This window comes from Pollicipes pollicipes, unplaced genomic scaffold (assembly GCF_011947565.3).
Source record: "Pollicipes pollicipes isolate AB1234 unplaced genomic scaffold, Ppol_2.1 Scaffold_3087;HRSCAF=3621_pilon_pilon_pilon, whole genome shotgun sequence".
Taxonomy (NCBI): Eukaryota; Metazoa; Arthropoda; class Thecostraca; order Pollicipedomorpha; family Pollicipedidae; genus Pollicipes; species Pollicipes pollicipes.
Genome location: NW_023596225.1, coordinates 40082989 through 40098887, shown reverse-complemented (window position 1 = coordinate 40098887; position 15899 = coordinate 40082989). Strand labels below are relative to the sequence as shown.

At 59.1% G+C, this 15899-nt stretch overlaps 1 pseudogene; it reads right to left on the bottom strand.

Moving 5' to 3' along the window:
* Nucleotides 1-5229: 5229 nt before the first annotated feature.
* Nucleotides 5230-12264, bottom strand: LOC119090151 (poly(rC)-binding protein 3-like; annotated as a pseudogene).
* Nucleotides 12265-15899: the final 3635 nt, after the last annotated feature.

Below are 15899 nucleotides of genomic sequence, written 5' to 3'. Positions count from 1 at the left end.
ATATTCGTAATATCCGCAATTGCAAAACTGTCAAGTATCGAAAGCACGTATAAATAAATTGACTAGACCATCAGCAAACGCGAAAAGCCGTCGTAACCCTGCCGAGCGGGAGCTTCACTCGCACACCCCGCGGTATATATCATCGTTTTGCCCACGCGTGCTCCACGTACAACGGTATCACCCACCACAGAAGTTGCACGAGTCGGCCCCATTTAATATTCTGGGGTAAAACTGAGAAAAGGGGACATTCGATGACACCCGACAGATCATTGCAGCGACTCGATTACGAAATTCGCACCGCGATTACAGAGCAGTCTACCTCGGTGAAATCACGATGAGGCATAATGATCATCCATATTGAGGACTAACGTGGTAAGCGCATCACATTTGACAAAACCCTACTCGCCATTGCAAACATACGGTCACCAACTCCCTTGGTACAGATAGCTGTCAAACGTTGCCATGACAACGATACAACTGAAATGATGCGCGCGGATATACCAAGTCAGTGAAAATATATCGTAGCCAGCGTCCGTTTCACGGTCGTCTCCAAGCATCCTACAATTCAAAATATTGGACAGTGTCCAAATGGTGATGGTCCAGGGGAGAGCCGACCATGCAGGCAACAGATGACGTGAAAAATCGCTCAAAATGAGGGTTCAAAAAACACTAAACATGCTTAATAGCCAAGGCTACTGCACGCCAGAACGCTTTAAACATTTATCAATGAACCCTACCCGATGCCGCGCAACCTCCATCTCCATATGTATATCCGTGCATGGATATTAGATATGCAACGATCCTCAGGCATGTTTGCTGCCAGATATGTTCAGTGATATGGCACGTTGATCACATTCAGAAAATCTGTCTCGTTTTCCACGACAGACCAGCCTGACTGCGCACGATCTCAGCCAGTGACCAGCGCCCGACGGTACTGCACAGGTCCACCAAATGTTTGGATTCACAGCAAACATTCTAAACCGCTGAATACATGTCTAGAAACCGGGCCCGCAACTAGAAAAATATGTTTCAGTTGAGTAAATTTACGGCCATTAGGTCTCGATAATCCAATGCCATTTTTCAGCCTAACACACCTAACTCGTGCAACCGTATAAATGTCATGCGCCTCGCTGACGAAGTTATTGGAATAAATAATACAAAACGAGAATGACTTAAGCAAGCTAAGGGAACAAGGACGTGTATAATGCCAGCAAACTGGCATTCGTTTTACAAGGAGTGCTATTTGTTCTTGTCGTGCATAACTACCCAATTCCTTTCAAGATTTTCGCTGCTCGCAATCTGATCAGCAAGAGGCGTCATATTTATGCGATCGCACGATGATATTTGACCACGTTGAACACGAACATGTCCAAACATAAACTGTGACTGTGATTAAAGCCCTATGGCCGAAAGCAAGCCATCTACTCAATCGAATATATCTTTACTAGTTACGCGACCACGGATTTCCATTGTGTTCACTTACGTTTGATTTACTTCCGGCGACGCAACAGCATATCAGTGTGCCGGTCTAAATGAGCGCAACCATAACAAAAACCGTGCCACACGTCCGCAACGGCGCACACGAAAGCGCTGGGCACTAATGCCCGTTACAAATCACCTGAAAAGTTGCTAATGCCTGAGACAAACAAAGAACGCTACGTCTCCGCACCAACGACGCCCCAAACACGGCGGCGCGCCGGCGGATACGCCCCGCATGCATGAATCGCCATGGCGCAACTGCAAGCATGTTTACGCAAGCAGACCTGAGCCTCGGAGCCCTCCCGCCGGGGGAGCTCCGGACATACAATGAGAGATGGACTGCCGACAGTCCACGCTGAGCAGCCCTGCCGCCCGCCCGTGCCTGCAAGCAGCCACGGACGAGACTGTCGCGACTAGAACGTCCGCGCCCCACATTGAGCAAGACTTAGGAAGACAAAACGATTGCACGTGCGCGAGAAAGACTAGGTCAATCCAGGTCATCAAAATGGACGACAAAACTATTGAAGCGCGCCGCTGCCGGCCCCGCGCAGGGCGTCATGACGCAGCCAGCCGTGATATCAGCGTGCACGCGCCCCCGGGGCATGCGCCGCGGCGGCTGGCCGGAGTCACCAGGTCAGCCGGCCGGCCAGGTCAGGCCGGGTCAGGCACGCCGCGGCTACCGACAGAACCTGCAACACGGGGCGCGCCGGTCAGGCGCGCCGGCCGCTGGCGGCCAGCAAGGGGAAGGGGCGGGGGACGCGCCGCGTGCAGGCGAGGCAGCAAGTGACAACACCCGAGACGGGCGCATCGACCAAGCCGGCGGGCTCCAGTCTCGATAGTCAGGGAATAGCGGACTGAGAGGCAGGAGCTAGGAGCAGTCACGCCCCGCTTTGGAAAACATTAACACCGTTCCGCAGGGTGGCATAGAGACTTCAGGCTCGAACATGGCGCACGACGGCGTCAGCTGGCGCCGCGCTCGCTGTCCGACCGCCCGAGGTCGGGCTGTCGGGGGCGCTGGTGGGGGAGTTCACCAGATCGGCCGACAAATCATGGACACCAGGGTGTAGCAGGGTTCTTTCTAGAAGAAAACAAACTTGAGTAGACAGGGAGACACACCAAGGACGTAGCCGACTCCAAGTACGGGCTCGCGTAACTGCCCCAAAAGTCCGATTGCTCCGCGGATTTAGGCCACTTTATTCTCGCGTTCAGATAAAGACGACAAAAAGCTGCAGTGACCTGGCCGCAGCATACCATGGGGCTACACCAGAGTAGACAGCTGTGAGCGAGTGGGGGAGACACCAGGCCGGTTGTTATTTCCCCGCACATAAATTAATAAAGACCCTGGGTGCAGTTTACTGATATGATTATCCAGATCATGTATTTAACGACATATCGTAAGCAGTATACTTAAGAGGTCATATGATAAAACAAGCATGGCCAGGTGGGGGCAAGAACAAAGATCGACAGCCGAGAAACTGTATCAGGCCGAACTAGAACGAAAAAGACTGCACTTTTGCAGAACGGCAACACTGAGAAATGGGGTGAAAGGGCAAACGGGGGCATATAATCCTAAAAAAAACATGCGTTTTAAGGGACTAGCATAACAGACGTAAAATGTGAAGCCTCATGTCAAGCTCTATGCCAGCAAAGTCCGTACGGAACGAACATTACGTTACGAAGCTGTAACCCAACATGAGCGCCGACAGTCATGCTAGTAGGTGTCAGATTTGAGGCCCCAACAAGAAGTTCTTGGCCTTTAAGGTCCGAACGACAAAAGGTTCTTGGTCTTTAAGGTCCAGACAACAAAAGGTTCCTGACCTCTAAGGTCCGAACAACAATAAGTTCTTGACCATTCAATGTCCGAACATAAGTAGGTGTTGCCTATTTATGTTCGGACCTTGACACACTGTTACTCGGATCAAAGGCTGTAATTTTCAACGCTGAATCCAGTAAAATTGCTCTTGGCGAGTCGCGTTTCCACTTAATGGGCTCCTGTCCCATCACAGAAATGGTTGGGCGGATTCGAGGAAGGCCAATGGAGCTCAGACTCCTCCGAACACGGCGAGAATAGCACGATTTCACCCCTAGCGCTAGAAGATGGGTAACATAATTTCGATCAGGACCAAAGCTTCGCGTGTCGGACACGAAGACATTCCTAAAGCTAGAGGTTCCAATTGGTACCAGCCTTTTTGACTGACAAACCATGCGTTATGAAAGCAACGCAGACGCAACAGCAAATCTCGCGGGAACCCCCTTGACACACCCCTACTCGACAATTGACCACGGACAACGAAAAGCCCTCGCTTTTCCAGCATGTCCGTGGGCCAACAGGCATCACATTACTCATTACAGCAGCCCCCTGGGAACAATCACCCTAACGCCGTGGAACATCGGCCGGGCCAGCCCGATGACCCGCGGCAGCCAGGCCACCCCGCACAAGCCCGGGCCGCATGAGCCTGCAGCCGGCTCGACAGGGCTTAGTTCCGGATATTCGAAGTTTGCCAGACCCGCGCCACCGGCAGCTGCACACCAGACGCATCACACCACTGCCAGCACGCTGCCACCGCCAGCGCCCTCAGCGCCGGCACGACACAGCTTGGCGCCGGCCGGCTGCAGGACGGGCATGGACGGTGTCTCTCAGAACGGCGCCGTGCGGGCGGGGACGGGGCAGCGCGAGCCGGGACCAGCTCCTTACCTGGCGCCGTCGGACCGGGCAGATGATTGGGGTGCGGTCTCTCGGACGGGTGCCGCCGCTGGCTGGGCGGCACCGGGGCGGACCACGGACTTCGGGCGGCACGAGGACACGCACCAGGACGCGGGCGTCACCGCCGCGCGGATCTGGCACACCAGCCGCCGATGTGGTGGTGGTGGTGGTTTATTGTGGTAAGAATGGACGCCAAGGAAGACAGCAAACATAATACACGACGCGCGGTTACACAAAATGATGCGTTCCTGCCCTCCCCCGCCCCGCCAGCCCCAGCAGCACACGTCACAGCTTTCCACACCCCGACCAGGATCGTCCGACGCCGGCGAGGGGCCACTGACGGCCCCGCAAACCACGAATGCCCGTTAACACCTGTTTGTGTCCTCTCGCATGCGCCTTGCCCCTAAAAAACACAGGCTGGCTCACTGGATCAGGAGCTGGCGCCGAACCCTGTCGGTTCTGGGATCAGGGCTGCACATTTGGCTGGATAGCACTTAATTACCTACTCTCTTCCACCCGGTCGCGGCGCTACAAAGCTCGGACGAAACCGGAATGAGAGGGATCATTTCTTCAATGCAAAGCAAGGCTACAAGGCCGGCGCGACAGCTCGCGCCTGCAACAGCCCCGCGGGCGATCGGGCCGGCTAGACCCAGGTCACAGGCCCGGCAGAGGGAGGGGCTCCAAGTCCCACCAAGCGGTGACCCTCACCCGGGCCGAAGGTCCTGCATGTCTACGGGGGCCTACGAATAACCACCGTCCGACTCTGGCCAGACTTTCTCAAGAATTGCGGCAGTGTGCCTCACGGTTAATCTCGTAAATGCGCTACGACCGAGCCAGAGCCACCATTCAACAGAAACGAGAAAAGCAACATGCGGTTTGACGCCTACAGCAGCCCACGGTGGCATCGTTCCCGACCAAACTGGGGGAAAGCGCCTGGGCGGGGTACACCCAGCAATCTTGGCTTTCCTGAAGGGCACGTAACGCACCCCCCGCATGGCCATCAAGGCATCGCCAAGACTTCGCCAGGCGCCGAACAACAGCGCCCCTGTCAGACATGATTCTGTATTGAACACGGCCTTGGCCACTACAGAGCAACGCGGTCAAAAGAGCACGTCCCGTATAGACGCATAGACAATGAAAATCGATACGCGATAGCGGACGGTTGAAATCAAAACAAGAGCCGCGACAACCGCATGATCGGTCACCAAAACAGCCTTCTGACGGCGGCTAAACCACTCCGAAAAACGTGCCATGATCCTCGCTAATGCTCAATGGAAACATACAGGCGCAAAAATGTACCGCTAAGAATAAGGATGGGTGTGGGAGTGGGGGCGAGTGTCTGCCGCCGCCGGCGGGGCCCGGCCGCGCTGCCGCCAGACCCCTGCGCCCCTACGGCGCGCGCCCCGGGCTACATTACACATCTAATGGGCGGCGGCGGCGGCGGCCGCCACGAGCGCGCACATGGCCGACTGGGCGCGAGAGGGGCGCGGGAGGGGAGCGGGCGGGCCGGTTAGTAGGGCTGGAACTTGTTGCGCTTGTCGCGCGGCGGGGACGAGCCGCCGGGGGCGCGCTGCATGCGCGGCGTGTACGTCTTCTTGTGCACGCCGGTGGTCTGCACGGCGCCGCTGCCGCCCAGCAGCTCCTGCAGACCGCCCAGCGAGCTCAAGTTGATGTTGGTCAGGGCGGACAGGGCGTTGAGGGCGCCGGGGTTCTTGAGGAGGTTGGCCAGCGGGATAGCGGACGGGTTGAGCGCGCCGCCGCTGCCACCGGCGCCGCTGCTGCTGCTCTCCTCCTCCGCCTGGCTGCCCTCCAGGTTGGCTTTGTGCATCTCCACGCTGCAGGGAGAGACAAGAGGCGGCGCGGATTAGGGCTGGCGCGGCGGACCGGGATCGGTCGGGCGGTCGGTCGGTCGGTGGGCGTGGGGGCGGGCGGGCGGGTCGGACGGAGCGGGCCGGCCGGGCCGGGCCGGGCGAGACGGGCGGTGGGACGAAACACAAACCAGAGGGAGAGACGGGCCAGGCGTGGAGAGACGACATGGCCGCTGCGACGGGGGACTAACAAAGTATTTCGGCCCGGCTTGGGTTTGCCGAGCGCAGGGACCCTGTCGGGCCCGGACTCGAGTTGGCAGCAAACCATCAAAAGACGGGTGGTAATCGTTGCAAACCCGGGAAGGAAAAGAATGGGACATGGGACACCGAAACTAAAACTGCCGTTTCAAGCTTTTAGACTGTCCTGGTATCCCCGGGGGACGGGCGCGACTTTATCGGGTCTTTGGGTCACAGGCAACGTAAGTATACGGGATCAGCTGAAAAGGGATCCCCGGATCTTCCTGGTCAGGACCTGCGGTACACACCGGCGTTACGGGAGATGTCGGGGTCAGCAGAATCGGACGTCGCAGGAATGAAACGGCGGCACTCGGTGCGGGCTCGGGAGGCGGCGCGCGACAGGACCTGCGGGACGATGACTGGACCCGACGAGATCATGGCTTGAAGGCATGGACGACCAAGAAAACAGGCGAGTGAGCAGGACGTCAGAGAGATGTGATCACAGGGCGGCCGGGCGTACCGTGAGCGGGGTCAGATGATTTACTCGGGACGGTGGGCAGACGGTGCGGGTTCGGCCCAGCGCTGCGGAGCGGCACGCCGCTCCCCACGCTGGCGGATCACGGGAACGGACAGGCCGGCGCGCCGACTCTGTCGTCCCCGATGCTTCTCCAACTCGGAAGTGTCCGGCGACGTCCCCGGAAGTCCTGCCGCCGTGGCGCGGCGGGCGCGGCCGGCGGCGGCGGCGGCGGCTGGAAACGCGAGTGTCGCCACTCGCCGGCAGGTGGCAACCGTGCGCCGGCCTTACCTGGTGTTGATGAGGTACTGAGCCAGTGACACCTGGTCGCTGGTGCCCTTGATGGTGATGACGCGCTCCTGGTGGGTGGCGTCGTCCGTCGAGTCGTCAAACTTGGAGATGGTGATCATGGCGCCCGTTATCTGCCTGTGGGGTACCATCAACAGTCAGCCAGGCGGCTGCTGCGGGCAGGCAGGTCACAGCGGAATGCGCGCACAATGGCGTGACGCACGTCACAAGGCCGGAACGTGATATCCATGTTGCCGCCAACAAATTCTCACCCAAATACGTTTCTCCAGATCAGTACACACTCTCCTTGTCGCAATCAGCACGGCATTTCCTGGGCGTGTGAATGTCAAACGCTGAATTCGTCTGCAGCGTCCAAAACACATACGCATCGTCGTTCTCGGATTCCTCTGGAGGTATCTACCACGACCACTTGACACCAAGCAGTTACCCGCCGGACGCCACACACCGGCCGTCACACTGCGGCGAGCCTGTGACACGACGCCGCCCGGTCTCGGCTCACCTGATCTCGGCGATCTTGGTGCCGCCCTTGCCGATGATACAGCCGATCAGCTCGTTGGGCACGGTGATCTCGTGCGTCTGCGTGCCGGGCCCGACGCCCTGCGGCGCGCGCAGCTGGGAGCCGGCCAGCGCCGCCAGCGCCGTCACCGCTGCAAGACAGGTCGGGGGCGGTCACACAAACAGCGGCCGCCTCACGCCGCGCCGACTGGCTCACGATCCGTGTGACGCGCGAGGCAGCCCCACTGGGCGCGCCGGACACCGGTCCACACCCACGCGGTGTGTCAACACCGCCGTGCCAACACGTGACCGGCCCAAATCACGCCGACGCTGCGCTCCGCCGCCCGGCGCAGTGTGCACGTCTGCGTGCAGCGTGTCCGTCTGTGTGCAGCGCGTCGCATCCGTCTGTGTGCAGCACGTCACGTCCGTCTGTGTGCAGCGCGTCCGTCTGTGTGCAGCGCGTTCGTCTGTGTGCAGCGCGTCCCTCTCTGCGCAGCGCGTCCGTCTGTGTGCAGCGCGTCCGTCTGTGTGCAGCGCGTTCGTCTGTGTGCAGCGCGTCCCTCTCTGCGCAGCGCGTCCGTCTGTGTGCAGCGCGTCCGTCTGTGTGTAGCGGGACCGTCTGTGTGCAGCGCGTCCGTCTGTGTGCAGCGCGTTCGTCTGTGTGCAGCGCGTCCGTCTGTGTGCAGCGCCAGCGCGTCCGTCTGTGCGCAGCGCGTCTGTCTGTGTGCAGCGCGTCCGTCTGTGTGCAGCGCGTCCCTCTCTGCGCAGCGCGCCCGTCTGTGTGCAGCGTGACCGTCTGTGTGCAGCGCGTCCGTCTGTGAGCAGCGCGTCCGTCTGTGAGCAGCGCGTCCGTCTGTGTGCAGCGCGTCTGTCTGTGTGCAGCGCGTCCGTCTGTGTGCAGCGCGTCCCTCTCTGCGCAGCGCGTCCTTCTGTGCAGCGCGACCGTCTGTGTGCAGCACATCGCGCAACGTCCGTATGCAGCGTGTCCGTCTGTGTGCAGCGTGACCGTCTGTGCGCAGTGTCCGCCCGTAACGCAGTGTGCCCGTCCGTGTGCAGTGCATCAGGTACCGTGTCGGTCGACACCGCGTACCGGCGGGGCGCACGCCGGTCGAGCGGCCTCCCACTGACCTGAGGTGCTGGCTTGTAGCGTGTTCTGCGGCCCGCCCATGCCACCGCCGCCGCCCAGGCTGCCCAGCAGGCTGGCCAGCGGGTTGTTGTTCTTGGGCTGCGAGCGGGCGCGACAAGGTCAAACGAGCCGCGCCAGGCCCCTCGAACACCACCCACCACTTATAAATATATCGAGTCGGGTGAGATGGTCGACATTCACTTACATCCGTACGGCGCGTAATGCTACTGACTTCTGTGTGTCGTTGAGGCTTTACGACGCACTCAGCTGCTGAGGCTATATGGCGTCGCCACTGACACTGACTTCAATCATTGCCACATCAACACCGATAAAGAACGTGACCGACTTTGACCGGGGCCAGCCGATACCGGTTCGCGACCGCGAACGATCCTCGACACGAAACAGAGGCCCCGCTGACCAGCAAATGAGCCCGTGCCACTTGGAAAGCGCACGTCACTCGGGCTACACCCCGACGATTGACCACAACACGTCGCGGCTCGCCCCAGTTACCTGGATCGGCTGGGCGCCGGCTCGTACGACTGCGGACAGAACGAGACAGCGGTCAGACAGGGGAAGGCGCATGACAGCGGCCGGTCGGCACCGACCCGGGAGTTTGCGCCGATGGGTGCTGATGTCGACCGACAGCACTCCTGTGGCGCCGGGCCAGCCATAGCGCAATAGCGCAAGGAAGGCGGCCTGGCGCCAACCGCCCCCCTCCCCCCCCCCCCCCCACACGCGTCCCATGGCAACAAGCCAGCGCATACACGCCAGTCCAGCGTACCGGCACGAGATTTGTGAAGTTTCACGTGAACTGACGCGATGTACCGGGTGTGGGGCATTATCGCCTCTCTATCGCCGGGGCCGCTTCAATTGCGGTTGAACAAGTCATCGGAGCAGCCGATTACAAGCACTGCAACAATGTCCAAACAATGCCCATTGTTGCGGCCGGGCTGCGCCAGCGGTACCGACCCAAGGCAGCGGGGAGCGGGAGGGGGGGGGGGGCTGGGGTGAGCACAGGGGAGGCGACGACCAACATTAAGAGGCAATAATCACGCGAAACCATGAAGCACATGCAGGGGCTGTGGGTGAGCGCTCCGGCGGCAGCAGGCCGGGAGCACAGCCCGCTCTCCCAGCGCCCGCCCCTCCCCGCTCCGCTCCGCCTCGGCTCGCCCGGCACTTAACCGCACGCCCGACCGGGCAGCGGCGCCGCGGCGCCCCGCGACTCACGTCGTGCCCGGAGTGCATGCCGAAGTTGCCGAGCTGCGCGAACGGCTGGTTGCCGCCGAACATGCCCGGGTTGGCCGCCGCCCATCTGCGGCTTGGGCCGGTACGGGATGGTGGCGCCCTTGGCGGCGACTCCAGCATCACGCAGCAGATGTGGTAGATGCACTGCGTGATGGCGTCGCACGCGCCCGAGATGGTGACAGCGCGCTCCGTCGAGTTGGGCAGCATCTCGCTGGCCACCTGGATGCTGGCGCCGGACACCTCGCGAATCTCCTTGATCTTGGCGCCCGCCCTTGCCGATGAGCGAGCCGCACTGGGAGGCCGGCACGATCAGGCGCATGGTGATGGGAGGCCGCGGCACCGCCCGAGCCCGTCTGCATACTGCTGGCCTGCGGTGCACGGCACGGCCCCGGTCAGAGCCCGCGCCGAGCGACGACCCGGAGGGTTAGCCGTGCGATGGCGAGATGCGGGACACAACGCGCGCTGGTCCGCTTTTTGTCAGAACAGAGCGACGAGACGGAAATGACCGATCTTGTCAGAATAAGGCGACGAAGGGGCGACCATTGCCTGAAAACACTAAGCACATACGGGGATACGGGACTCGGGAATGCTCGACGGGAATACGGGAATACGGGATACTGTGCCGTATTCCCAATTCCTCAGCTCGCCACATCGTGTGTGTAGTGCATGCAATGCTCCTAACAAAAAGGAACGTAACCTCATTCACTGTGCCTGTCCATCAGGGCGGCTATTTATGCACCACAGCACCACACAATCACGGTAGGACGATGCTAAGACTTACGATTCGAGAACTAATGGTTCTGTTCGCGGACACACCTGCCCCATCCTGAGAATCGTTGGGCTTACATCCATCCTTAAACGCGAGAGGGTTCGAAAGGCAGCGTCACGGATCGTGGGCGGCTGCCTCGGCCTTACGCTTTATTTCATTCTGATTGCGCTCGCTGACCTCCTCGAACTTCTTGCAAATCAGCTGGAATGCCTTGAAAATGGCGTCTGGCGAACCAGTGACCGTGACTATGCGCTCTGGGCAAGAGCCATCAGAAATGTTTATCTTGGCACCGCTCTGGAACCAAACAAAACATTCATTGACCCGTGGCATCACGCCCCATGTGCTGTTGTCGAAAACCAGTTCCAGGAATGCTGCCTCCCAGTGCTACAAGCGAGACGAACAGGAGATGCGGTCAGGCACGAGGGGAGTTGAGCACGCTCACTTAACCAGCTGTTCGGCTGCTTTGCGGCATATATGGAAGCGAAAAACCTACCCCAGTGCTAACCAGGAGTCATTTCTCCCTGTTCACCACGTCGACGAAGTTAACCATGAGACGCCCTCGAAAAGCATCAACACCCCATCCCCTGAACGCCCAGCGGACATACCGGGGACGCCGCGACCGCGCCCCGCCCGTCCCCAGCATACGGCACTGGCGGGGCGAGGGCCTCACGGGGGGCCACAGCGGGGCTGTCCCGACCCCACACACGGTCCCCCGCCCCGTACGGCAGCGCCATCCCGGACGGGCAGATGGGACGAAAACAAGTCCACGAGCTGACAGAACGGGGCGATTAGCGCACTCGCAGCACTCACCTCTTCCCTGAACCTTTTGACGATTCTCTCCTTTCTTTCCGATAATGCTGCCCACCTCCTGCAATGCGCCAGACAGGTTATGCCAGCCTGACCTGGGGAAGGCCAGTGTGAACGACTCCCTCCCCTCGCCTTCAGTGACCAATACGGCCGTGCACGATTTCACGTCTAATTCTCCATCTTGCAAATTCCACCAGCAATTAGACCACTAACAGTAACACCAGCTTCACGCCTACGTCGAACTTCAACCACCAGAAACAATCATCACATCATCGCCTTCTTCGAACAGCCGACAGATCCGGCCGATCCGGCACCGCAACATCTCAATCACGGCCAGCATTAGGCCAGTCACAGGGACCGACCTCCCGACCGAGCGTGCCCCGGCAGGGCCGCCCTGGGGTCGCGGCTGGTCACAGGGGGGCCACCAGCCAACGAGCGTGCCCCGGCGAGGCCGCTTCGGGGTCTGCGGGCCGGTCACGGGGACCAACTCTCGACCGAGCGTACCCCGGCGAGGCCGCCCTGGGGTCTGTGGGCCAGTGACAGGAGGCGACCTCCCGACCGAGCGTGCCCAGGCGGGGCCGCTCCGGGGTGCGCGGGCCGGTCACAGGGGCCACCTCCCGACTGAGCGTGCCCCCGCGGGGCCGCTCCGGGGTCTGCGGGGCGGGTCTGACCGGGCTGGATGGCGCCTACCTTGCCCTGCATGAGCAGGCGGATGGTGAGTGTGACCGACGGCCCGTCGGACGGAATCGACTTCAGCTCGCTGGAGGCCATCGCGGCCGACAGGACAGATAGGGGACACTGCCAAACAAACAGAACGCAGGTCTGCACACCGGTCCACGGCACGACACCGACCGAGAGCAAAGGGGGGGGGGGGGGGGGGGAGGTCCAGTGGTCACGCTGAGGGTTCCAGGCGCTGCCTCCTCTCGAGAACTCCATGCAGGGAGCACTCTGATATCACCAAAAGTGTCAAGAGAAAATGCTCCGCCTAGCATGAACGTTCATATCCGGGTCATGATTAGAACAGAGCGACTCTGTAAAACGTACAGGAAGACGGGCAATCGAACCCTTCCAAAACGACGGGCGGAGCGTGCGCACATCCGTACACTGCCCCGTCACAAACGGCATGGCGAGTGACTCGTCATTTGTGTACTGTCGCCCGAGTCGTGACATGACATTTGGCGGGCAAACGGCATGCAGCGAGGGACCTGATTGATCGGCGAATACCTTCTGCAACGGACTGTCAGATCGACCGGTACCAGGGTGAGGTGTCGACACTTTAGGTTCTTCTAGCTTCACTTCACTTCTGATCTTCCCGGCTAGCAACTGATCCAGCTCACAGGGTGGGGGTTCAGGGGACGGCACCCAGCTTCCGGGTCAGACCGTGCTACCTTAGCGCAAGGTAAGAGCTGGCACGACAAATTATAATGCATCAACATATTTTGGGTTATTCATCGCCGCGTCACGCTATTCAATCACTACCGTCCACCCCAGACCTAGGCAACGTGGCTGGTGAAAACTTCCTACGGCGGGAACCGAGCCCGCAATACCTCAACGAAAAAATCACAGCCCTTGCTACAGCTGCGCTCATCTCAGTTTGCCGGACGATGATAAAATTTGGGTAACTTCAAGACAATATTTACTTCTACCGAGTCACGGTATAATCTGGCATCCAAACGTCACGGTCACGAGAACTCATCAAATACATTGTGCCTCGTATCCGGTGTGAAATAAGACTTCCATGTTCAAGGAATATCTTACGTCCTGCACCGTACAAAAACGACTTGGTCACATTCGCTTTGCAGACAATAAACGTACAGCAGTAAAATTCACATATCGCGGCTCCGACGCACAAAACATCACGTTTACGGACACCACAACTCTTTCCAGACGATTGCTTTGCCCTTTAGACTATCGGCGAATCGCATGAACGACATTTATACCCAGGACGGTAAATGTGTTCCCGACACTGACAACGGGACTTGACAGCGCTTGCCGCCTCCTGACGTGTACGATGACGAACGACTCGGAATGAAGCGTACGAAGCCAAACGGCCTTGGGACCATTGTTTTCAGATCGAGAAATTGGGCTTCATTCCCTCGACACGTTAACTTCACCGGTCTTCCATTTCCTAAATTCCAATCACGATAAATGCTTCGCATACACTTAGATGCAACACAAATCACAAGTGGTGACTCGCCAATCATGAGGTCGTTCGGCCCCGCCACCTAATTTGACCTATCAGGCGTTCCATCCATCATCGTTCAGCCGCATCCATCTCATTCCGCTGGCGAGGGTTTTCCAACGGCATTTTCCAACAGCTCTAGCTTGCTTAGTTTTCGAGACCTTCGGAGAAGGCCGCCTCGTTGGGCAAGAATGACACAACCTTCGCAGGGCGATGGTTGATGCAGAGCTACGCACGGCGCTCTCTTACCGGAAAACGAGACCTTCCGAGAAGGCCGCCTCGTTGGGCAAGAATGACACAACCTTCGCAGGGCGATGGTTGATGCAGAGCTACGCACGGCGCTCTCTACCGGAAAATCTCACGTGCTGCCTGGAGACAACTACATTTCGCACAATTTCTAACTAAAAGCAAGAAAAACTTATCGACTTACGTGTCATACAACCGCGCCCAAATCTTTGGTACCATCTGTAGCATTCATTATGCGCGCCGTAACACCAAAAAGGTGTCTTCAGCCCTCCTGCGTAGTCTTTTCAGGAACACCAAATATCGAGTATCCTGCCCGCGCCGGTGGCACGGCGGAGCTGCCTAACCGAGTCCAATCGAATATGTTAAGAAAAAACTGACATTTTCAATTGAGCCTTCCGAACCTTGGGAGAGACAACTTTGGCATTTATACGCGACGACTTCCGTCTCCATGTCTTACGTGCCATGTAAGACTGCAGGCCTTAGTGTAGCACCGTGTGTCGGGTGTTCGGGTTGAGATGCCTGGCTGATTGATTATACAAATATCACTTTAATGGCGGCACCGGCAAAGATCAGAATGTTTCCCGTAATCACGTACTGATGTAAAATGGCATTGTTGGCTTTACCCTGTTCACTCGTGACGACGAACACGGCTTGTAGTTGCATTTCCACAGCCAACGCCTCCTTGAGCAAGTCGTTTAACCAGGGCCTCCTGGCATACTGAAAGTCGATTACGGCGCCGAAAACCAGGAGCTCAACGCCCTTCTTGACTTACACCAAGTGCCACCTACCTGTGCGTAATCCCCGCCGCGGATGCCATTCAGCCTGTGATTCGTCCCTGCTTCGACAGAGCCTACGTGACATCCCGCCTGTGAACCGCACTTATGATCCGACGGGCCTACACCTGTGCGGCGGCGACCGGACGGTCTCGAGCCCGTGTCGCGTGGCGGGCCCACCCAGCCTGCGACCCGCACCTGTGATACGACAGGACCTACATCTACGGAGCGGCGACCAGACGGTCCCGAGCCAGTGTCAGGTCGCGAGTCCCTCACCAGCCTGTGATCCCCACCTGTGATCCGACAGGGCCTACATTTGCGGACCGGCGACCGGACAGTCCCGGGCCAGTGTCAGGTCGCGAGTCCCTCACCAGCCTGCGGTCCCCACCTGTGATCCGACAGGGCCTACATTGGCGGACCGGCGACCGGACAGTCCCGGCCAGTGTCGAGTGGCGCGTCCCTCGCCACGCGTCCGACCGCTCACGCCGTAGTGGTGACCCAGGAGCCATGTCGGTCGATGATACATACCTTCACGGGACACCTGATAGTGTTGATCAGCGGGTATTTACCGTTGACAAGTTCCCGCCACCAACGCACCTGAACCGCTTGGTTGTTACAATACTTTAAAAGCCGTCTTACTGGCGAAGTAAATGGCATTGGAATAGATCAGCTCTCGCCAACATGCAAGCTTAGCGGAGCTTCATATTTCCCGCTCAAACCGTCACATGTAGTTACCAGTTGTCGTGATGAACTCGATCAGCCGGGTCTACAATCCTGATCAAACTATCCCCGTGCCGACGTCCATCGAGTTCCTGGTCGCAGTCGGCGGCGTTGGCCGCTCGCAACAATGACCCTCCCCTGTCCAGCAGTACATATCCCGAGCTGTCTGCCGGGGCATTCTGATCTCCTGAACCCAAGATCGACGAGGTGCCTCGTCGACCAAGATCGACGGGCCGCCCCGCGCTCATGTTCACACCAGACAGGACCACTCCCACCTGAATCCCATCCGCTGATCACATTGTCATCGTCCATTCACGACCGATCGACCGCGAGCCGCGATACGATATCCGACGAGCCCCACTATGGACTGGCATCGAGCTGCGAAGATCGTCACACGCCGTCGAAAGCCGATCTGGCGCCTTAAGGCCATGGCGAGCGACGGACGCGGCGACCGCCCCAGGCAGGCACGCTTTTGTCACAAGGAG